General features: G+C 46.2%; 1 long non-coding RNA gene across 1 annotated transcript in view; it reads left to right on the forward strand.

Annotated features, from left to right (window-relative positions):
• Positions 1-24,511, forward strand: part of LOC119878091 — a 47,950-nt gene extending 23,439 nt beyond the window's left edge. The window contains exons 2-3 of the long non-coding RNA XR_005386498.1: positions 22,909-23,002; positions 23,164-24,511. This is a non-coding gene — a long non-coding RNA (uncharacterized LOC119878091). The remainder of the gene's footprint in view (positions 1-22,908; positions 23,003-23,163) is intronic.
• The last annotated feature ends 813 nt before the right edge of the window (positions 24,512-25,324 follow it).

A 25,324-nucleotide genomic window follows, 5' to 3' on the forward strand; every position in this document is an offset into this window, starting at 1 on the left:
CAACACATTCTCAAAATGTTTCCCCAAGTGGGTTTGTGAGTAGACTGATTGGCTGCATAATTGACTGGATCTTTGGACACAAACCTGACGTTAAAGAGAGGGTTTTGGAACCTCCCTGATATTTGCAGCAAAATTTTAAGGGGATGCCCTATTTGAAACTGGCTACTAAACACATATGCAGAGAAATGAACTTACCTAGGAGATCAAAACCCAGAGTTCCCCTCAAAAGTTGTATTGAGAGGACCATGGAAGTCAATGTGGGGCAAACATCTTTTAGGTTGAATGCTTTAAAATCCTCCTACGAGGTGAAAAATGGTGCCTTAGTGGACATGCTAGCTCAGATTAAAAGGGAAAAATAATCATCGTTCGCTGGCCTCTTCTCTACATACCAGCCCACAGGAAAGTCTTGGCTTGCAGTGTGCCTAATGACACTGGTGCAGGTGTTCAGGCAAGCTCAGTCATGTGGAGGGCAGCAGATACTCAAAGGTTAAGATGTGACTCATGGATCAAAAGGAAGGAGAAAATTCTGAGCCTACTGACATAGTTGCAAAGGGCAGCATAGAAAGGTACTATTGAGTAAAGAATAGCAAATCCACCCACTGATATTTACATGATCCTCTTAAAATTACATGATATTGTATTTGAAGGCATCTGTCATATAATCGGTGCTTAAAAATTTGGAGAGTATTCAAGGCAAACCCGGCTTTCTCAGAAAGTCCTGCAAGAAATGAAGAAGCTTGTGGAAGGGTCATGTGACTAGCTATTGTCACTGAGATATGAGCAGAAGCATTGTGTGTCCCATCTGAAGCCAGCATGCCATTTCTGTGCTTTCTCTTTTACTCAGCAGCCAACATGGTAATCTTTTTTTTTTTTTTCAAATATTTTATCTACTGGGGCACCTGGGTGGCTCAGTCAATTAAGCATCTGACTTTGGCTCAGGTCATGATCTCAGGGTCCTGGGATCAAGCCCTGTGTTGGACTCCCTGCTCAGAGGGAGTCTGCTTGTCCCTCTCTCTCTGCCTGTCTCCCCTGCTCATGCTCTCTTTCTTTGTCTGAAATAAATAAATAAAATCTTTAAAAAATATTTGATCTATTTATTTCCAGAGGGAGAATGAGAGCGTGAGAGAGCAGGGCTTGTGGGGTGGGAGTCGGAGTGAGAGGAAGAGAGAATCCCAAGCAGACTCCATGCTGAGCACAGAGCCTGACCAGGGGCTCAATCTCACGACCCTGACATCATAACCCGAGCTAAAATGAAGAGTCGGATGCTTGCCCAATCTACCCAGGTGCCCTCAAACATGACAAACTTGTGCTGAGATGATGGCACTTTAAAACAGTCTGGAAACTTGTGTTCCTTGAGAGTGGTGAGACCCTGCCAAACAGCATCAAAATTTAGGTGCACAAAAAACCAAACCTCTACTGCGTTAAGCCATTCAAAGTTCGGGTTTTGCCTATTGCATCAACTAGAATTTGCTTTAGCTGGCAAATACACAGCTACTTGTATAGAGAATGGCAAAAGCTCGCCACCCAGAAGGGGAAGGAGACAAGGGAACTCCCAGAGGATAGGGAAATCAGCGTGCTCTCACCCATCAGCACAATGTAAATTCTCCAGATCAGAGAACTGAGAAATGCAGCAGTGGCTTGGATGTCTGAAAGCCCTAGATTTACCTTATCTATGTCCAGCAGATGTTGGGCACAGTTTTCTAGAATACGCAAAGCAGGCAGGCTCTAAAAGGCTAAAAACTTATTTGGAATACATTTAAATAAACTAGATGTGTAAAAATTTGAGTTTGTTTGAGGATATTTTAGGAAAGGCCTTGGTTTCACACTTCTGGAGTCATCAGTAAACTAGCACACTCTGTCTCCTGACCCCCTCCCTGTGAGCTTAATTAGCCTTCCTATTATGCTTGGTTGGTCATTTCTTCCTCAATGGTAGAGCTCTCCCTCCAGCACTTGGAGGATACTGGTTCAGCTCGCTCTCTATGTGAGGAACTCTCTCCTGCCACCATTTTCTTCTTTCACAGCATTTTACTAATTTTCTTGAAAAATATGACTTTTAAGGTTACCCATAACGGAATGGTTCCATGTCCCGTTGAGTATGTAAGCATTAGGCACCTCTCCTATAGATGTTTAAGATATCTCATTTGACTTTATCCTTTTTGTGCTTATTTTTTTTATTTTTTTATTTATTTATGATAGTCACAGAGAGAGAGAGAGGCAGAGACACAGGCAGAGGGAGAAGCAGGCTCCATGCACCGGGAGCCCGATGCGGGATTCGATTCCGGGTCTCCAGGATCGCGCCCTAGGCCAAAGGCAGGCGCCAAACTGCTGCGCCACTCAGGGATCCCCTTTTTGTGCTTATATTTGTGTTGACATGTTATGTGTACTGGAGGCCAGATAAAGTTGATCCAACTTGATTGTGTAATTGTTGAATAAGATATTGTTTAAGAAACATTTCCTGATTTCCTATTGGGTGACAAAGCCCATGATGGGTGCCAGCAGTATGATGAGTCATGACATATGGCTCCTGTCTTCAGTGGCTCACCCTCTGATAGGGTGGTATGCCCACATAAAGTTCTTTCTCTCTGGTTCCAGAAGTGCTACAGCACATGGACAACAAACATTTTTTTTAAATTGGAGTTCAATTTGCCAACATAAAGCATAACACCCAGTGCTCATTGCATCAAGTGCCCCGTTCAGTGCCTGTCACAGTCAACCCAACCACCGGCCACCTCCTTTTCCATGACCCCTTGTTCATTTCCCAGAGTTAGGAGTCTCTCATGCTCTGTCACCCTTACTGATATTTATCACTCATTTTCTCTTTTCCCTTTATTCCCTTTCACTATTTTATACATTCCCAAAATGAATGAGAGCATATAATGTTTGTCCTTCTCCAATTGACTTACTTCACTCCACATAATACCGTCCGGTTCGTTCCATCCACGTTGAAGCAAATGGTGGGTATTTGTCCTTACTGATGGCTGAGGAATATTCCATTGTATACATAGACCACAACTTCTTTATACATTCATCTTTTGATGGATACCGAGGCTCCTTCCACAGTGTGGCTCTTGTGGACATTGCTGCTATAAACATTGGGGTGCAGGTGTCCCCGTGTTTCACTGCATCTGTATCTTTGGGGTAAATCCCCAGCAGCGCAATTGCTGGGTCGTAGGGCAGTTTTATTTTTAACTCTTTGAGGAACCTCCACACAGTTTTCCAGAGTGGCTGCACCAGTTCACATTCCACCAACAGCGCAAGAGGGTTCCCCTTTCTCCACATCCTCTCCAACATTTGTTGTTTCCTGTCTTGTTAATTTCCCCCATTCTCACTGGGGTGAGGTGATATCTCATTGTGGTGTTTATTTGTATTTCCCTGAATGCAAGGCATGTGGAGCATTTCCTCATGTGTTTTTTGGCCATGTCTATATCTTCACGAGTCAAATTTTTGCTCATGTCTTTTGTCCACTTCATGATTGGATTGTTGGTTTCTTTGCTGTTGAGTTTACTAAGTTCTTTATAGATCTTGGATACTAGCCCTTTATCTGATAGGTCATTTGCAAATATCTTCTCCCATTCTGTAGGTTGTCTTTAAGTTTTGGGGACTGTTTCTTTAGCTGTGCTGAAGCTTTTTATCTTGATTAGGTCCCAATAATTCATTTCTGCTTTTGTTTCCCTTGCCTTAATAGATGTATCTTGCAAGAAGGTTCTATAGCCAATACAAAAAGGGAGGTGCCTGTGTTCTCCTCTAGGATTTTGATGGATTCTCGTCTCACATTTAGATCTTTTATCTTTTTTAATTTTTTTAATTTTTAATTTTTAATTTTTTTAAATAAATTTATTTTTTATTGGTGTTCAATTTGCCAACATACAGAGTAATACCCAGGGCTCATCCCATCAAGTGCCCACCTCTCTCTCTCTTTCTCTCTGTGTCTCTCATAAATAAATAAAATCTTTAAAAAAAAGTCTCTGTCTCTTGAATGTACCAGGGGATACTTTAGGCAAAGGCTTGATTTTCTACTTCTAGAGCCCATTGGAATATTGTAACCTCCCCCTCCAAACCTACTTTGACTTCCTATTGTGCCATTTCTTACTAAATTGGTCATTTCTTCCTAAACGGTAGAGCTGTCTCTCCAACACTTGGAGGACATTGGCTCAGCTTGCTAACTCTACAAGGACTCCCCTTTTGCCATCATTTTATTCTTTCACGGCATTTTTAAACATATTTTGTTTATTTATTCATGAGAGATGCAGAGAGAAAGGCAGAGACACCGGCAGAGGGAGAAGCAGGCTCCCTGTAGGAAGCCCGATGTGGGATTCGATCCCCGGACCCTGGGATCATGACCTGAGCCAAAGGCAGATGCTCAACCACTGAGCCATTCGGGCGCCCCTATGCTTTATTTTTGACGTTCTGGTGGTTCTGAAGATATCCTTCTGAAAAAATGTAAAACTGAAATCAGTTCTTGAATAGCTGTGGTACTATCACTTTACGCAATTTCATTGAGGATAACTTTGAGTAGTTTCTGGTATTTGTAGAATTCTACAGTTTCATTTAAGTTCTTGACCGTATGTACATTGATTTGTCTTAGTATTTTTCTTTTTATTCTCTAATGTCTAGTGTGGGGCTCGTGATCTTGCAATGAAACCCACTTTAATTTCTGATATTGATAATGTACGTCTTCTCAACTTTTTACTTTGTCTGGATAGAGTTTTAAAACTTATGGAATGCAGCAAATCATTGTTATGAGGGGAAATTATAGCATTTAATGCTTAGATTAAGAAAGATATCAAATCAATAATCTGTTTCCACCATAACTTAGAAAAAGAAGAAACAACCCAAAGCAGTAAGAAGGAAAGAAAGAAATAAAGAGATAAAACAACGGAAGACAAAGAAATAAAACTGAAATCAGTCTTTTCTTTGCCCTAGGGATGATTTTAGAGTATGCTGTTTAATTTCCAAATGTTTTGAGGCTTTTCTTGTTCTTCCACTACTGTTTGATTTCTACTTTGATTCCTTTATTATCAGAAATATCCTCTAGATCATTCAAATATATATTTTAAAAGATTTTATTTATTTATTCATGAGAGACACATACAGAGAGAGACAGAGACATAGACAGAGGGAGAAGCAGGCTCCCTGTGGGGAGCCCAATACAGGACTCAAACCCAGGACCCTGGTATCATGACCTGTGACGAAGGCAGACACTCAACTGCTGAGCCACCAGGTGCCCCTGGATCATTTAATTTTAAAAAAACATTTTAATGACACAGGATGTAGTTGATCCTGGGTTATGCTCCGTATGTGCTTGAAATAAACGTGCATTTTGCTGTGATGGAGCAGTGATATTTGGATTCATAGTGTTTCTGACTAACCCAGGGCCAAACTGAGCTCTGGCTGATGGTTCCCTTCTCCAAGCTTTTGGCATCCTTGTGGTGAGATTCCACCATGAGCAACTCAGGTAAAATCAGGGCATCCTAGGGAACTTGATCCCTCGCTTGTATTTACCCCATTCATCATTCCCCCCTCTCCTGGCTACCGGGACATTCCTTTCCTTGTCCTCTAACTAGGAGGGGATCCATAGTCTCCCCACTCTGTTAAGCACTCCCTTGAATGGATTGGCTTTGGTGGCCAAGAGGTGGGATAATTGAGAGAAAAATAGCAAAGTAGTTACCTCCCACTTTTTGGTACCAAAGCTTTTCTTTACAGAGAAACACGTTACCTTCCCTCCCCATTTAAGGTATCTGCCCTGCTGTTGCTGAGGCTCTGCCACAGGGTTTCAGCTTTGGGCTGGGGGCTTTCCTTCGACCTACATGATAAATCCCTCCGTACATTCATGCGCATTTGCTCTATACCGTGGTTGACATATATTTCCCATAAAAGGCTAGACTATAAAAATTTTTGGCATTGTAGACCAAACCTTCCCTAACATAGGTTTTATATTTTATTTTCATATGATATGCATATTCATATCGATTTGATGTTTCAGGTGTATTTCTATTTAACATTTATAGTTAATCCAATCATTTAATTATTAATTTATTTAATATTTATATTAATATTTTTTATATTTTATATTTTATTTTTACCTAATGTCCTTTTCCAGATACAAGATCCTGTCCAGTAAACCACATTGCATGTAACTATCATATTTCCTTAAGATCCCCTTTGCAGTGACAGTTTCTCTGTCTTTCCATTCTTTTTGATGCTGACAATTTTGAGTACTAGTTAGGCATACTTTATTTTTTTTTTAATTTTTATTTATTTATGATAGTCACAGAGAGAGAGAGAGGCAGAGACACAGGCAGAGGGAGAAGCAGGCTCCATGCACCGGGAGCCCGACGTGGGATTCGATCCCGGGTCTCCAGGATCGCGCCCTGGGCCAAAGGCAGGCGCCAAACCGCTGCGCCACCCAGGGATCCCAGTTAGGCATACTTTAGAATATCCCTCTATTTGAATTTGTCTGGTGTCTTTCTCATAAATCGACTGTTGTTATGAGTTTGGTGGAGGAAGCCTTGAAAGGTCAAGTGCTCTTCTCATCACATCCTATCAAGGGTACATTCTATCAATATGACTCATCCCTGATGATGGTGATCTTGATCATCTGGCTGAGATGGTGTTGGTTAGGCTTCTCCACCAAATGTTTTTTTCTTTCTCTTTCCGCCATTATCTGGAAGGAAGTGACTATGTGCTGGCCACAGTTAGAGAGGAAGGATTAGGTTTCATCTCCTTGAGTGGGAGACTATCTACATTAATAAGGATTTGGAATTCTTTGGCATAAGAAATTTGTCCTCACGGATATTTATATTATGCTTTGGGTTATAATGCAGTAAAATTTTATTTGCTCAAATTTTCCAGATTTGGCCACTGGGGGCTCTTTTCATTGACTTCTGTGGCCCTTTGACATATCCTCATGATATGTTTGGGTTTTGTGTGTCCTTTTTATCCTGGCTCTTGTTTCATGGGCTAATTGGATCTGTTTGTGTATTTTGTCTTTTGCTGACGTTAGAAAATCCTTGCCTATCAGCTCTTCAGATATATGGTCTCCCCTGTTCTTTTCCTCTTTCTCATTCTGGAACTCCAGAATAACATACGAACTACATCATTTCATATTATCTCACCACTTTTGGACACTCTATTCTATTTTTCAGTTATTGTCTTTCCTCTTTCTATTTCATTTGAATAATTTCTAATTTAATTTTTTTAGTTTTACTAAAGTGATTTCTTTTGACAATAGTTCACACTATGAGTGTATATATATCTTTAGATAATTTATTTGTAAAATATGTATATACTCAAAAATTACCCCCTACACACAAAATGATGAAAACTATGTCATATATATCGAATTGTTTTTAATTCTGATAAGACTTTATTATAATGTGGTTAACACAGAAATCCAATTATTTCTGTGGCACACAATGTTTTACTAATTAGAATTACATGTAATGACATTATGTCAGGACAAATTAAAAGTTTAAGAATTTTACATAACTTTTAGAACCATCATAACATTTACCCACATAATATAACCTCATAAAATTAATCATTATTTACAATACTTCCAAAATTAATTTAGCAAATAAAGAAACCTAATTAGTCAAAATGATTATTTAGAATTTGAATTTTTAGGAAGTTTGTTATGAATCTCAGAAGATTCTAAATGATATGCCTAAATAGGATCATAGGTCACTGAAAAGTTTAATACTTTATCATGTATTTAACCAAGGTGACAATAAAAGATCCCAAAGGCAAAAACAGAGGGTTTCTTGGTTGTTAGCAAAACAGCTTCTTTAAATATTGATGAGATTTAGTAATCAAACCTTATCAAACAAGAGAAATCTTCTGGAAATATCTGTGAAATCCGTCTGGTACAGTGTATCATTTAAACCTCTTATTTCTTTGGAGATGTTGTGCTTAGAATATCTATCAATTGTAGAAAGTCTGTGTTCAAGTCTCTAAGTAGAAGTGTATTATTATCTAAGAAATTCTTAACTTTGGTTTTTAATTGTTTCATATACTTGGCAGCTCCCACATTCGAAGCATAAATATTCATGATTGTTAGGTCCTCTTGTCGGATAGATCCTTTCAGTATGATATAGTGTCCCTTTTCATCTCTTACTACAGTCTTCAGGATAAACTTTAGTTTATCTCATATAAGGATTTTAGGGAGGAGATCTCTCCATCTCCTGGATCAGAATGTCTGTTTCCCTTCCCAAGTTAGGGAAGTTCTCACCTATGATTTGTTCAAATACACTTTTGGGTCCTCTGTCCCTCTTGGCACCCTCTAGAACTCCAAATAAATGTAGATTTTTCATTCTGAGGCTGTCTTTTATTTCCCTTAACCTATCCTCATGATCTTTTAATTGTTTTCCTCTTTATTCCTTAGCTTCCTTCCTTGCCATCAACTTGTCTTCTACGTCACTCACTATACCTCGTTAAACCTCGTCGTTATGTCCTCCAGTTTGGATTGCATCTCATTTAATTGATTTTTAATTTCAGCCTGATTAGATCTAAATTCTGCATTCATGAAGTCTCTTGAATCCTTTATGCTGTTTTCTAGAGCCACCAGTAGCTTTATCATTGTGCTTCTGAATTGGCTTTCTGACATTGAATTGTAATCTATTTTTTTAATTTATTTTTTATTGGTGTTCAATTTACTAACATACAGAATAACACCCAGTGCCCGTCACCCATTCACTCCCACCCCCCGCCCTCCTCCCCTTCTACCACCCCTAGTTCGTTTCCTATGGTTAGCAGTCTTTACGTTCTGTCTCTCTTTCTGATATTTCCCACACATTTCTTCTCCCTTCCCTTCTATTCCCTTTCACTATTATTTATATTCCCCAAATGAATGAGAACAATTTGTAACACTGTGGGAGAGATTACTATTTCTGATACTTTCTTTTGTGGTGAATTTTTCATTCTAGTCATTTTGCTCAGTGAAGAGTGGCTCAAAACAAGTTGTACTGGAAAAAGGAGAAAAAGAGCGAGAAAAAAGATGGCGTGGGGGAAACAAACAAACAAAAAAGGAGGGGTATCCTTTGGTCCTATATACTGTAAATCTGTCAACTACCCCTGGTACTTTCTAGCGCTGCTTGGTCAAGGACTTGCTCTTCCCCTGTTCTTCCAGCTGGTTTTCTGGGGGAGGGGCCTGCGGTGCTGATTCTCAGGTGTGTGAACCAGGGGGAGGTGCCCAGGCCCTCCCAGGTGCACGGCTCATTGGTAGCTGTTTATCCTTTGAGGCCCCTTCCCCCCGGTGGCCCTGCTCAGTTCCAGGCTCAAGGTGACACCAGGAGCAACAGACAGTGGCGGCAGCCAGCTCTCCATCTCTGGAGTCAGCTCCAGCAGTAACTATGGCAGTCTCCCAGTCTGTAGGGGTCTGGATGCCTCGGAGGCGGGTGGCATGGACCTGCACAGCTCGGGGCTGCCCGTTGGCAGGAGCGTCCTTGCTTCCCTGTGTCCTCCAAGCCTGCACTTGTCCCTGGGGGGAGCATCGGATCTTGGGCTGTGTCCCCTGGTGCCCTGGGCTCTGGGACCTGTCCTGGCCTAGCTGTTCCCGGGGCCCTACCTGGCACACAGTCCTGCCCTATAGGGAACTCGGCCCAAGGTGTGTGGCATGCTCTCCCCTGGGGCGCAGTTCCTCTATTAGTGACCCGGGAGCCTGAGGGCATTCCCGCCCCTCCTGGGATCCTGCCCGATTTCCCAGTGAGCACCTTTCCCTCCAGGAAGATTGGTAAAGCTCCAGCTTCTCAGAGACTGGTCTTTCCTTTCCTGGGGGCTCTCGATGCCTGGCCTCAGGCCAGCCCCTTGCGGGAGCCCCTCCCTCTTGGATTCTCTTTTATTTCTTTTTTTTTTCCGTCTTCTTACCTTGATAGAAGCGCGAACTCTTCTCAGCGTAGCATTCCAGCTGTTCTCTCTTTAAATCTCAGGCCGAATTCCTAGGTTTTCAGGATGATTTGAAATTTATTTAGATGAGTTGGTGAGGACAGGTGACTTGGGGACCCGACTCTTCCACGATCTTGCCTCACCCGCATTTCTAATTTACTTATGTCAAGTTGATTCTGTCTTTCCTCTACCATGTTCCATCGGTTTTTAATCCTTTCAGCAGATATTGTTTTTCAATTCTAGGGTTTCCATTTGATTGTCTTATTGCTTATATCTGTATTAAAATTACCAATCTCTTCATGCACGTAATTCATCTGTTCTTCTAGATTATTTAGCATGTTAATCATAGATGACTTACAGTTTCTTCCTGGGGCACCTGGGTGGCTCAGTGATTGGGTGTCTGCCATCGCTCAGGTTGTGGTCCACGAGGTCCTGGGATGAAGGCCCACATGAGGCTCCCTGCAGGGAGCCAGGTTCTCCTTCTGCCTGTGTCTCTGCCTGTCTCTGTGTCTTGTGAATAAGTAAATAAAATCATAAAACAATAAAACAAAAATTTCTACCTAATATAGCTTAAATATAGATCACCTTGGAGTACAGTTCTTTTATTGTTTTTTTCTATTGGCAGTGGGTTGACTGTTCTCAATTTTGGAGTGTTGGTTTTTTGTAATATTTTTTATTGATTTGCAGCCAGACATCATCTGTAGGAGTACAGCAGGGACTGAGGTGAATAGCATTTATGACTGGGAATTGGCATGCCTCTTCTTCTCTGGGCTGTTAGTGTGTGGGGAGTAGCACATCTACTCCGTAATTTAGCTGGGTCCAAGGTTTGTTGTTGCTACAAGTTTCAAAATCTTCCACTGGTGAGCTGCCTTTCCCGGTTGTAAGTATAGGGCCTGTGATGTCAGGGTTTTCCCCGAGTCCCCAATGTCTTAGCTGCCAGCAGTCTCAGCAGGCTGCACCACCCAGGGCCTCTCCATCTGTGCTCTTTCCCTCTCCTCTCCTGTTTTCACTTTCTTATTCTTTATTGAGATTTCATTCACATGCCATCTAATTTACCATTTTAAAGTATACAATTCAGGGGCACCTTGGTGGCTCAGTTAGTTAAGCGTCTGCTTTCGGCTCAGGTCATGATCCGGGTGTCCTGGGATCGAGTCCTGCATCGGGCTCCCTGTTCAGTGGGAGATGAGGGGGTGTCTGCTTCTCCCTCTTCCTCTGCCCCTTACCCTGCCTGTGTCTTCTCTCTCTTATTCTCTCCATCTCAAATAAATAAACAAAACCTTTTTAAAAGATGAAAATAAAGTGTACAATTCAGTGGTTTTTACTATATTCACTAGATTGTGGACCATCACCACTATCTAACTCCAGAGCACTTTCATCACTGGAAAAGGCTCTCAACTTTCAGAGTGACTTCCCATTACCCTTTCCCCTAGCCCTAGGCAAGCATTACTCTACTATTTGTGTCTAGTGACATGCATTGCCTGGATATTTCATACGAATACAATAATAAAATATGTGGTCTTTTGTGTCTAGTTTTTCTGCCTAAGCATGCAGTATTCAAGGTTCACCCATATTATACCATGTATCAGCGTTTCATCTATTCGTACTGGCAAATAATATTACACTAAGTAGAAAGGCCATACTTTTTCTGTATTCATCAGTTGATGGATGTTGAATTGTTTCCTGATTTGGGTTATTATGTGTAAGGAAAGGTGCAATGAGCATTTATCGATAGGGTTTTTGTGTGGGCATATATTTTCATTTCTCTTGGATATGTACTTGGGAGTGGTATCAATGGGTAATACGGTTATACTGTATGTTTAACTTTTGCAGGAACTGCTGACTGCTTTGCACAGTGACTGCACCATTTTATGTTCCCACTAGCAATATATGAAGATTTCAATTTCTTCACATCATCACCAATAGTTGTTACTTTTTGTCTTCTAATTTTAGCCAGCAAGTTTGAAGTCTTTACTCATTGTGGCTTTGATTTGCATTTCCCTAAGGATCCTGTTGAGTATCTCTTCATGTGCTTATTGGTTATTTATACACCTTATTTGCAGAAACGTCTTTTCAAATATTTTGGTCCTCTTAGAATTGGTTGATTTTTCTTTTCTCTGTTGAGTTTTAACTGTTCATTTTTTAAAAGATTTTATTTATTTATTTATTGATGAGAGACACACACAGGCTGAGACATAGGCAGAGGGAGAAGCAGGCTCCATGCAGGGAGTCCCATATGGGACTTGATCCCAGGACCCCCAGGATCACACCCGGGGCCAAAAGCAAGACTCTAAACTGCTGAGCCCCCCAGGAATCCCTGTAACAGTTCTTATATATTCTGTATACTACACTTTTATAAATGATGAACAAGTATTTTCTCCCAATCTGTGGGTGGTATATTTTAAATTATGTCCTTTGAAGCAGAAGCATTTTTAACTTTTATGAAATTTCATTTATCTATATTTTTGTCATTTGGGTGCTGATATCTGCTATGGACTGATCTGTGTCCCTACCCACAAATTCAGGTTAAAGCCACTCATGCGATGGTATTTGGAGATAGGCCTTTGGGAGATAGAATTAGACGACTTTATGGTGGTGGAATCCCCATGATGGGATTAGTGTGCTTACACTATCTTTCTGTGTGTAAGCACAGACAAAAGGACATAGGAGGATGCAGAACAAAAGTGCCCATCTGCAAGACAAGAGAGGGATTCAGACTGGAATTTGAATCCTGCCAGACCTTGGTCTTGGACTTCCGGTCTCCAGAACCTTGAGAAATAAATTACTGTTGTGTGAGCCACCCAGTCTATATTGTTTTGTTATGGTAGCTCAAGCAGCTTGAGATTGTGTCATATCTAAAAAAATTATCGCCTAACATGACTTCATGAAGCTTTACGCCAATGCTTTTCAGTAACTATTATTCACAACCAACCATCTAGCATACCTACATATACTTGAGACTAATTTTAGGTTGAGTAACACTAATGAAACTGGCCTGGGAAGAGATAGGCAGAAACGGAAGAATGAAGCATTCCAAAGCGAGTGCCTCTCTGGGTAAGAGAAGAGAGCATTCATTCCATGAAGTCCTTCCTGAACCCAGCAGGAGATGCTAGGAAGAGTTTTCACGTCTGTGGCTGGCTGGCTGTGTGTGGGATGTGTCTGGTAGTTTGAGAGTGAAGCTGACAACCAAAGCTGGAAAGAAACACAGAAATAGCCATTGCTTGTTTTCTTGAAATAGAGGATGCTTCCATTGTTTCCAGAATCCAATCATATGTTCAAGCCCCCCACAATACACACATATCTAGAGTGCCATACAGTTTCAAACTCCACTAGGCTGCAGTAGCCATGAGTCCTTTATCCCTCGATAACACACTTTACATTTGTGTTCCGTACACTCAAGACATTTTTGATTCTCCACCCAGTGTGTGTGTGTGTGTGTGTGTGTGTGTGTGTGTGTGTCTATAAAAACCTGTTTGGGTACTATGGTCTTTTTTTGTGAAGGAAGAGTGGGAAAGACCCAGAGTCCAGTTGGTGAAAGGTGTGAGGATTAGGGTGGTCCTTTTCTTGGATTCTGTGAGCTTGGGCTTTGCTCTTCATTCAGGGATTGCAAGGGATTTCAAAAGAAGAAAGAGTCTGCCAATTTAAAGAATCCAACTTAAAACACTTACACAACCTGTGAAGGACCATAACCTGCAGACTACTTTCCAGAGTATCATATGAGATGCTGTAGTGGAGATAGAAGGGACACAGTAACTCTTTAGGGATGTTTTAGGATTTTGCTCACACTTGTGCTTCTTACTGAGATCTGGGGGTGGCATCTGGGTGAATGAAGCCAAAACCGCAGTTAGGTTTGCTAAACTAAAGGAGAAGCCTCGCTGGCAAGGAGGATGGAGTTCAAGCAAAAATGTAGTCTCCGATTACATGGCTCCAGGAGTGAAGAGGAAGTGAAGCTTGTGGGCAGTGGTTGGCTGCTGGAAAAGTGTCCTCTCTGAGGAAAGCAGTGAAGGGCTCGTGAGTACATTCTGTGTCTCTGTCCTCTCCACCCCCAGTCCATGTCTTAGTCATGCTCTCAGCAGCTCACACCTGGACAGGTGATAGATTTTCTTTTTGCTGATAGGTCTTGTCACCACCAGCCATTCTCTGCCATCTGCCCTGTAGTAGAGAGAGTGCCTTGGAATGTCCGGCTGGACAAGACTCAGCCACACTTGAAAAATCTTTACTGGTCTCTAAGTAAGTTTGTTTCACTAGCCTGTGCCCAGCTGTCCATCTTTCCCGTCCGCATGGCCAGCAGCCCGAATTAGATCCTCTCACCAGTATCCTCTGATCCCCTTGCTCCTTAAATTCATCTGTCACCCAGTTAACAGAAGCTCCAGGTCAATGCCAATGTGCCTGTGATATGGACTCATCCGATCCTGTGTATATTTCTTGTAAGAACAGCCAAACCGCATTGAAGGGGACACGAGTTTTGTACCCCAATTAGTATATCTGTGTTTCACAGGAGTAGGACTTAGCAATTCTCTAATCGCTCATCTGTTTGCGAGGTGGGAATGAACAGTGAACGTAGTTGAGATAGTGAGGACCCGGTTGTTCAATGTCAGAGAAAACAGTTCCATGTACGGAAAGAGAAAGGCCACAGTGTGGTGGAAGGCAGAAGACGAGGCCAGATGCAGAGGCTCGGGCTAGATCTTTCACCCAGCATGTTAGGCCGCAGAGCTTGAACCTAGGTTGAGGGCAAAGGGCAATTAGGAAATGGAAGGTATTCCTTGGTTTCCAGCAGATTCATGTTTTCTTGTTTCACAGCATTTATCAATATTTATTTATTTATTTATTTATTTATTTATTTATTTATTTAATTTAATTTAAGGTAAATACACATAACATAAAGTCATTCTATAGTGTCCAATTCAGTGCCATTTCGTACATTTGTGGTGTACGACATTGGCCTCTGTCTGGTTTCAAAGAACTTGTATCACCCCAAAAGCATACCTTGCATCCGCTCAGTGGTCACTGCCCATTCCCTACTCACTCAAACCCTGTCAACTGCTACTCTGCTTTCTCTATGAATATACCCGTTCTGTGCATTGCATATAAACGGAATTTGCAATATGATATCTTTGTGTCTGGCTTCTTGCACTCAGCAGCTTTCAGGTGCATCCACAGTAAAGCCTCTATAGGGACTTCATTCTTTTCTATGGCTGAATATTTCTTTATAGCCCGATACATCCTGCTGATTCATTCACAAATTGAAGGACATTTGGGTCGTTTCATTCTTTTGCTACTGTGAATTTTGGTGAACATTTGTACACAGGTATTTGTTTGAATACCTCTTTTCCATTTTTTGAGCATATACATAGGAGTGGAATTGATAGTCATATAATTTAAATAAAAGTAAATAATATAAATATAAATTTTAAAAAGTTTAACTTTTTGACAAACTGATAGACTTTTACCACTGGCAAACATCTTTCACAACAGCTGCACCATTTTTTCATTCCTACCACCAATGTGCCAGACAGTATATATATATTCTTTATCCATTCATCTATTGATGGACATCTCGGTTCTTTTCTACAAGGTATTTACCCAAAGGGTACCAAGAGAATTATCCAAAGGGGCATCTGCCCTCCATAGACTATTTACTTATTTATTTATTTATTAGATATTATTTATTTATTCATGAGAGATACAGAGAGAGAGGTAGAGACATCAGCAGAGGGAGAAGCAGACTCCCTGTGGTACTCGATCCCAGGACCTTGGGATCACCGCCTCCAAAGGCAGATGCTCAACACCTGAGCCAACCAAGCGTCCCTCCATATACACTTTGGAGTCAGCTTTTCTGTTTCTTCAAGCAGGATTTTTTTTCTGGATTTCTTATTGGAATTGTATTGAATCTGCAAACTGCTTTAGTACAACTGCTATCTTAACAAAATTAAGTCCTCAGCTCCATGAATGCAATATATCTTTCCAAATACTGAAAACTGCTTGAAATTCTTTGAACAATATGTTGTAAGTTGTAGTATACATGTCTTATATTTCCTTGGATAAACTTATTTTTAAGTATTTGATTCTGCTTTTACTCCTTTTTTTTCCTTTTCCTATTATGATTATTTATTTATTATTTGTTAAAATATATTTTTTTGCCTAATCACTCTGGCTAGCACTTCCAGTATATTAAAAATAAAGGTAGCAAATGCAGGCATTTTCGGCTTTTAAAAGAATGTTATTTATTATTTATTTTAGAGAGAGAGGGAGGGGGAGAGGGAGAGGAAGAGGGAGAGAGAGAATCTCAGGCAGACGCCCCTGAGCATGGAGCCCAGTGCAGGGCCTGATCTCACAATCCTGAGACCATGACCTGAGTAGAAATCAAGAGCCAGCTGCTTAACTGACAGAGCCACCTAGGCGGCCCTTGGCTTCTTTCTTATTTCTTGGCTTAATGGAAAAAATTGGGTCTTTGACCATTCAGTATGCTAGATGTGGATTTTTCATCAATGCCTTTTATCATGTTAAAATTTTATTTCTAGTTTCTTGAATTTTTTTATTATCATGAGAGAGTGTTAGTTTACTTTTTTTTTTAATGTCTTTGTCAGGCTTTACTACCTCAGTACTACTGACCTCACAGAACGAGATAGGAAGTATTCCCTCCTCTTCCATAGTGTGGGAAGAAATTGAGGATTTGTATAAGTTCTTCTTTCAAGTATTTGTCGAATTCATGAGTGAAGTCACCTGGTCTTGGGATGTTCATTCTTGTGAGATTTTTGAACGCAGATTCATTCTCCTTACCTGTTAGATCTGTTTGAATAATCGTTTCTTCTTGAGTTACTTTTCGTTGTTTATGTTTTTTTAAAATGTATCCAGTTCATTTAGGTTATATAATTTCTTGGAGTGTAATTGTTCAGAGTACTCTCTTACAATCCTTTTTGTTTCCTTAAGACCAATAATACTGGGGCGCCTGGGTGGCTCAGGGCTTCAGCATCTGCCTGTGGCTCAGGGCGTGATCCCGGTTCCTGTCCCACATCAGGCTCCCCACAGGGAGCCTGCTTCTCCCTCTGCCTATGTCTCTGCCTCTCTCTAAATAAATAAATAAATAAATAAATAAATAAATAAATAAATAAATAAATAAATAAAATCCTCTTTAAATAAAAGATCTGTAATATTACCCTGACTTCTATTTTTTATTTCAGTAGTTGAGTCTTCTTTTTTCTGTCTTACTAAATGTTTGTCAATATTTTTTATCTTTTCAAAAAACCAGCTTTGCTTAGTTGTCACCTAGTGATTTGGTGGAAGTTTCCTTCAATGTATGGAATCAAAATTAAAATCCCAGTCTTTACAGGTGTTCTTTTAGTTTGTGTTAGGCCATACCACACTACGCCAGATCACAGAAGGTGACCTAGTATACTGTCTTCATTTCCAGCCAATTTGAGAGTTTTTGTGATTACAGCAATACCTTCATATTCTTCAAGTATTAATATGGAAAACTTTACACAATATGGAAAAATTTACAGAATAATCTCATTGTTTATAATATCAATTATATCATTGATGTTATAATTATGTATTTATATTTATTATTAACTTATATATAATTTCCATTATAATTGTATATTATAATTATGTATCATATTATAATTATATTATTTATATTATTATATAAATAATAAATATTATTTTCATAATATTTTACAGTAATAATAAAACTTTACACAATAATAATAGTATGGAAAACTTTGCACAATATTAATATGTCACACTTTGCACAATAGCAGAGTTTGAAATAGGCAATTTTATGCTATTTATTTAAGGAATGCTTGAGAGTATCATTATTATTGATTGATCATAATCAATCAAAGTATCAACTCATGATTTCCCATGATGTATTACCTTTAATCTGAAAACTTGGGCACATTTCACAATTTCTAATTAGGCTTTCCAACACTCAGTGGAGAATTTGTATTATTATATAAGTTACTTTTAAGGATGAGTAACATATACAGGTTTGTCGGCTGTCGAATCTGAGGGGTGTCTGTTTTTCATCCAGCTATCCTGACCTTCCTCTGGGTAGAGTCTAATTCCCAGCCTCGAGGAGCTTCCCAGTGACTATTCAAATACAGAATAGAGAAAAAGCACTGAGGCGCCAAAAGCTCATATAACATGCCCTGAGTCATAAAGCTAAATAAAGGTGAGGAAACAAAAGTCTCATCTTGGGGTCCAGCTTACCCTGTAGCTCATGCTCTTGTAAGAAAGACAGACTTTCCAGACAGATAAGGAAGACCAAAGTTAGTTACAGGTGATCTCAACTCCCAAAAGCATCAAAAGTAGAATTGTTCATTAGTTCAGACACTCAAATAACGGGTACTCTTGACCTTTCAAGAGTTCCATAGACAGGAGCCAGGTAGCCTTATCAGAGTCCAGAGGCTAGAGGGCAGGCATAACTTTGATGAGGTTCCAGGGAGTTTTTGAACTGAAGTGCTGCTTTACACATCCACGAATTCTGTTTCAGCAGCTCCTTCAGAGATTACCAAGCCCTGGGGGCTACCCAGCAGAGACAACAGGACACTGACATATAAACAACTTCCAAATCTCAAGGTTTTTCACTGTAGAGGAGGAAGCTATAGTGATGTATATGGTGGTGGATTAGAGCCAGAAACATTAGTAAAAACTCTTATGTAGCTTAATACAGATACAGATGATTACATCAACAAATTTGTATACATATGTGAATACACACAAGGTAGTGAACACACGTATAATGTCTTCCACTGTCCGCCAAGGAGCCGTAGGAGCAATGATCACAGATGCAATGTGTGTACGTAGTGCACAGACCTAGGTTTCTCATACTATTCTACAGTAAATGGAACAAGGGCTCCATGGAAAAATTGTTGATTCTAGAAATGGGACAGGGAAATATGCAAGATGAGCCTGAAGCAACTTGTAGTGCCTGAAAATAAAGAAATGCTAAAAAAAACCCAATTACATAAAAACAAACCAATGAAAACTTTTCCGGGGGAATGAAGAAGGTATACAAAGAGGGAGCTAACAGGAAGAGCGTCCAGTGGCCAAACCTGGAACAAGTTAAACAAAACAAATATATAGAATGGTGTTGGATTTTAACCCAGTGTAATAGAAGTGCCCATGTGTCTGCACTGAGAAAAGAATTTGACTTATTAAACACATAAATATGGGAAAATAGGCAGATCTCGCGAGTCCACGGAGGACCCGCGAGAGGACCCAGGGAACCTCCCACACGGGTCCTCCTACCCCCGCCACGCGGGGCCGTCTCCCGCGGACGTGCAATCAGCCCTTAGGGATCCCTGGCACGGGGTCCGGATGTGACGTGGGCCGACTTCCGCCTCGGAGGTCTGAGAGAGCGGAGGGCCTCGTGTGGGGGGTCACAGTGGGGTCCCCTGGAAGGAGGCCAGGCCCGGGCGGGGGCTCGGAGGGCGGGGGAGGGGCCCCGGAGGGCGGCGGGGGGTGGGGGGACCCTTTCAGAACCCTGAGAGACCACGCGGGGGAAGGCGGGGCCGCGGCGTCGAGCCGAGGCCTGGATGCTGGGGCTGGGGCAGTGGCCTCGGTCCCCGGAGGCAGGACGGGCCCGGGCCCTCCCCGGAGCAGGGTGAGGAGCTGAGGGAGAACTGCGGGGGTCCCCCGGGGTCCCCCACCCCACCACCTTGCGTCCACCTGCGGCCCACCCTCCCTGAGAGAGAGAGGCACTGGGCCCCCACCTCGGGCCTAGGGGGTGGCTCTGGGGAGGCCGGACACACGCGGCCACCCGGGATATGCGCCTAGGGGGTTGGGGGTCAGGACCTGAGCCCAGGGAGCTCAGGAGCATGGTCTGAAGGGAGGTTTGCCAGGTCTGAGGGGGGAGGGGCACAGGGAGTGCCTGTGGGGGCGGGGTGGGTGGGCGGGGGCACAGGTGCCCAGGACAGAGGGGACCCGGCGGAGGTCAGGGCCCACGGTGAGCCCGGGAAGGCCATGGAGGAGCGGGACGGGGCCATATGGTGGCGGCGGGCGCGGCAGGCCTGGCACATCCGGGTACCCGAGAGCCTGGGGCCTGGTGTGGCGGGAGCAGACGCTGAGGGCGGAGGGGAGGGTCCCGGGGCTAAGGGGAGGCGAGGGATGGACCCTGAGGGGGACAGAGGGGACCCGGCGGAGGTCAGGGCCCACGGTGAGCCCGGGAAGGCCGCGGGGGAGCGGGATGGGGCCGGATGGTGGCGGCGGGTGCGGCAGGCCTGGCACATCCGGGTACCCGAGAGCCTGGGGCCTGGTGTGGCGGGAGCAGACGCTGAGGGGGGCGGAGGGAGGGTCCAGGGGCTAAGGGGACTGAGGGATGGACCATTGACAGGGACAAAAAGGATCCTGTCGGAGGGTCACAAGGGCTGTGAAGCCCCCCCGGGAGATGGGGACTTGCCCTCACGTGGGAGTATGGGTGCTCAGACCTCCATATCCCGATCTCCTGAGACACTGGGGACCCTCACGTCAGGAGCAGGGCCTAGGACACGTGGGCAGAGGGGAGGGCCCCGGGTGCTGCTGGGAATCCCGGTGAGGATGTGGAGGAGCCCCGGGGACCCCGCACCTCAGCCCAGAGTCGGTCCCGGGAAGGTCATGGGGGGTGGGCAGATAGGAACACATGGTGAGGCCCCCCTCCGCATCCGGGCTCTGAGAGACCAGGGGGCTGGTGTTCAGAGCAGGGCCTCCCTGAGGGGGCAGAGAGTGGGCCCAGGTCCTGCTGGGTTCCTGGCGAGGATGTCCATGAAGGACGGAGGGACCCCGCACCCCAGTCCACAGTCAGTCCCGGCAGGCAGGCCGAGTGGAGCCAGGCAGAGGCCCAGGCGCCCAGGGGGTCCCACCAGCAGGAGTAGGGAAGAAGGGCCCAGGGAGCCTGTCCCCCGCCCCCCCCGGCTCAGCCCCCTCTGTGAGCCCTGGGAAGCCCCCAGACTGGTTCACGATCCTGATGGACAGACGGTCACTCCCTGTCCCCGTTGAGGTCCGGGCGGAGGAGAGGGCCTTGGTGTGAGCGGCCTGGCCTCTGGACAGCTGCCCGAGATGCCCGGGGTCAATTATGGGTGGAGGCAAGGACCCCCGAGAGACAGACCCCCGAGGGAGTGGGTCCCCAGGGAGCCCCCAGCACCATGGCCCTGTCCCTGCTTCAGCCTCGTGAGGCTGCGGGGGCGGGTAGACAAGTCCCGAGCTGCGTGGTCGTGGGCGGCAGTGGGGTCAGATGGGGTGGGGGACAATGGCCCACGTGTGACTGGCAGCCAAGTGCAGGACCACAGGGGCACTGCAGCCCTAGATACGCAGACTAGACTGGGTCCTGGGGTTCCCCGGGGCCTGATGACCACTTGGGGCATGCTCTGGCTTGCCAGCCAAGTCTCCTAGAGCCTGGGGGCTTGGTGGAAGGAGGGGGATTGGAGCCCGCCCAGGGCTGACCTGGGGCCTGAGGGGATTGAAGGTGAGGACCAGATGGGGGACTGAGGGACCCTGGGCCCCAGCACGTGCAGTCCAGGGAGGAAGGAGTCCCCCGTGCAAGATGAGCCCATGCTGCCGTCCTGATGTCCACGTCTGGGTTTTAGGGCCTGAGGGCTTTTGCTGCAAAGGAACAGGGCCTCTGGGGTGGTTGGAGAGGGTGTGTTTGGAGGGCACACAGCCTGCGGGGAGTCAGGGTGAGGACCTTGAGGATGGCCTGGCTGGCCCCACCTGGCCCATGAGCAAAGAAGCCAGTGCAGTGGAGTGGGGCCCTGCCCTGTCGGCAGCCCTCAGAGGATGGGAGAGAGGTGGCCTTCAGTGGCATGCTCGCTTGTCCCTGGGGCGGGTGGGGGCAGGAAGGTGGGCTGGCCTGGGGTTGGTATGGTCTTGGTGTGAGGGGCACATGTCCTCTATGGGAGGTTGGGGGCCCGGAGGAAGAGCAGGCCCTGGCAGGATAATGCTGAGGACACTCTCGGTAGCCTGAGGGCATGAACCCCCAGGACACAGGGGCCAGGCAACAGACCAGCCCTTCTTGATCTTCCTTGGAGACTTGGGGGGAGGGGTTGTGTCTGTGACCTGCCTGGATGGGGACACAGGACATGACAGGGTACCTCCTCCTGTTCCTCTCCCAATTCTCAAGGAGGTGAGGACCCCACTGGGAGAAGTCCCAGTCAGAGCTTGTGAGCAAGCCCACCTGGGGGGTAGATGCCCAGGACTCTCAGGGCCTGCCAGGTGTCAGTGTGGGGACCCCCGCCCACCCCACATTGAAGTGGTGAGTGGCTCCTAAGCCAGCCCTCAGGCCCAGGAAGCGATGGTCCAGAAATATGGGTACCCTCCCTGGTAGCCCTGGGAAAGGAAACCGGGGTTGGGCCTGTCCCAAGGACCCCCCCCTCCGCTTCAGATTCCTGGGCTCAGGGAGGGGAGGGCCAGGGCCTGAGGGTCTAGACTCAGGTCAGCAGAGGAAGCGGGTGCCCTGTCCTGGCCCTGGACCAGGCCCTGGCGAGGGTCGAGGTGAGAAATGAGGGGATGCCTCCCACAGCAGGATCCCTAGGGACCAGGCCGCCCCGACCACTTGTGTGGGCCATGGGGAGAGGTGGGACAGGTGGGCCGACTGATTTCTCTAGACTTTGGCTGGTGGGGGGTCGTGTCAGGGGGCCTTGCAAGGAAGGTGCAAGGAGGGTGGCCTCAGGGATAGCTAGGGAGTCTTCCCAGGGTTACATGGGGTTCGAGGTGAAGAGCGAGACGTGCCCCATCCCAGCCCAGATGGAAGCAGGAGCTGGGCCATCCCTTGTGCATGATCCAAGAGGAGTCCTGGAGACTTTGGCAGGTGTGGCCAAGGCTGGGCCCCTGGCTTCCTCCTGTGCAGGGTCGGGGCCCTGTGTTCTTGCAGGGATATTTGGCCTGAGAAGGACAGGGCCGGGGCAGACCCTTGAGCGGCCGATGGGGGGGGACCGTCCCACCTGGACTGCAGGGGACATCCCAGAGCGAGCCAGCCCTCCTGTCCACACTGGGCCCCAGGGCTGGGCTCACAGTCTACACCCTGAGGTGCCTCCTCCTTCCCTCGTGCAGGGACTTCAAGAACTGGCAGCGGAGGCCTCGGTCTGAGGTGGGCGTCCCTCAGGACACAGAGCTGAGGAGGTGTGGGCCAGAGCCACTTGTCGAGGTGAGGTACACGCTCTCTCTGAGCCTGATGTCAGGGGTTCTCCCAGCCCAACACAGGGGAGCCCTGTGCAGGGGAGCCCAGCATGGCCTCTGTCAGCCCTGGCACCTCGGGGTGTCTTGGCCGGGCTGCCCCCTGACAAGCTCTCCCTCCTCTCTCTTCAGGTTCAGCCCGAATCTGACACCATGCCCCTAGGGAAGAGCAGCAAGCTTTGGAAGCAGGGAGAAGACCTAGAGGAGGCCCAGGGCCTGGTGGATGCCCAGCTGTCTGGGGCTGAGGAGGAGGAGGAGGAAGGGGAGGAGGAGACTCCACCTCCCCCCTCTACCCCATCTCCCCCGTACCACCTATCTCATCTCTCTCTATCCTCTTCCTCCTCCTCCTCCTCCTGCTCCTCCTTGTCTTCCCCTCCCTTGTCCTTCTCTGCCATGGTCTTTGGCCCCCCAGAGGAGGAGTCTGTTGCTCCCAGGGCCCTGAGTGCTCCCCAGGGCTCTCAAAGTGCCTACCCCTCCCCCAGTGGTGGGGCAGCTGGTGGCCTTGGCCAGCCCGAGCCTCCTGCCCCAGCGGCCCAGGGGAGGCGGGAGATGAGGAGCCCTTGGTGGAGGGCAGTTTCCACATGAAGACGGCTGCCCTGGTGGTATTCCTGCTCCTCAAGTATTGCACCAAGGAGCCCACCAGCAAGGCAGAGATGCTGGAGGTCTTCACCCCAGAATACCAGGATGACTTCCCCACCATCTTGAGCCAAGCGTCCATCTGCTTGCGGCTGGCATTTGGCCTAGACGTGATTGAAGTGGATCCCAGGGAGCACTCCTACGTCCTCAACCCCATCCTGGGCCTCACCTGGGATGGGATGCTGAGCGGTCAGTGGGGTCTCCCCAAGACCGGCCTCCTGGGGCTGGTCCTGGGGTTGATCCTCCTGCAGGACGGATGTTTCCCTGATGTGGGAGGCTCTCGGATTCATGGGGGTGTACGGTGGCCAAGAACACATCGTCTATGGGGAGCCCAGGGATCTCCTCACCAACGTCTGGGTGCAGGAAGGCTACCTGGAGCGCCGGCAGGTGGCGGGCAGTGACCCTGCCCGCAATGAGTTTCTGTGGGGGCCCAGGGCCTCCGAGGAAACCAGCAAGTTGCAGGTCATGAACTACATGCTCCAGATCGGTAGCAACAACCTGGGGTCCTCCCTGGTCCTATGAGAACAGATTCTGAGATATGGAAGAGGGGGGTCGCAGCTCCAGGGCCAGCCAGGCCCTTTCTAAAGTTTTGTGGGGCCGGCAAAAAGGGAGGCCTTAGGATGCTTCCTCTCAGTGTTGTCCTGTTGGGTGTGTAAAGAGAAAGACCTGGCAATCTCAGGAGTTAAGGATCAGGGAAGGTTGGGGTAAAGCAGGGCCAAGAGCCTCTCTGGGGGCCTGGGCTCTGCGATGACCCCGACATCCAGAGCTTGGTTTCCTTGAGGAAGCTCTCCATGTTTGTTCCTTGGGATAGAAGGTTCCCGCAGTCCAGTGTGTGAGTGTCACGCACCCCCTTGCGTTCGTGCTTAACTCAGTTCAAGAGTTAACAGTTTTTGTCATGTCCTGGATACAAGTTGGGAGACCTTCCCTCCTTGTTTGGGTTCTGGATGAAATCACAGGGCAATGGCATTGGAATTTGTTGGAAAGGCCAAGAGTGCAGCAGGCAAGTGCTGGAGGGTGGAAATAGGAAAAGAAACCTTGTTCACTTTTGCTTCTTCTCCATGCCATATGCCATTTTTCCAAAGTAACGTCAATGTGCACTCCTGCATTCACTTGGTTTTGCGGGAGCGGAAGAGAAGGGTCCTGTCTGAGGCCAGGGGAGCCCTGCTGGCGGCTCCCTCACATCCACAGAGCAGCTGAGCTCTGCTCCCTGCAAGGCCCTGTGTGTGAGCAGTGGGGATACGAGTGGCCCGGGGTAACCCCGCCTTTTGGCGACTGTGTCTAGCGGCCGCTGTCACACAGGAAGGCAGGGAGGAGTGCCCTGAGACCTGCGCCAGCCTGCCAGCCCCGAGCTTTTCCTGGAATTTTGGGAGATGTCAATTGCCCCCAGCGGGCAAGAAGCCTGCCCCATCGTCTTGGCGATTGAATCCTATGTGGTCTGGGAGGGTCGTGTGCAGACAGCTCATTCTGCTCAGTTTTTTTTTTGGTTCCCCTTGCTCTCCCATCCTGGGATATGTCACGAGAACAGGAAATTCTTAGGGCAGGGGGTGTGGTGGTGGACGTTGCAATAAGGCTGGACCTTCTCCCAACCACAAACGGGCCTCAGTTGCCAGTAGTCCCGTGAGTCCCATGTGCGGGTCTCTCCAGAAATGGGATAATA

The sequence above is a fragment of the Canis lupus genome, chromosome X (genome assembly GCF_011100685.1).
Source record: "Canis lupus familiaris isolate Mischka breed German Shepherd chromosome X, alternate assembly UU_Cfam_GSD_1.0, whole genome shotgun sequence".
NCBI lineage: Eukaryota > Metazoa > Chordata > Mammalia > Carnivora > Canidae > Canis > Canis lupus.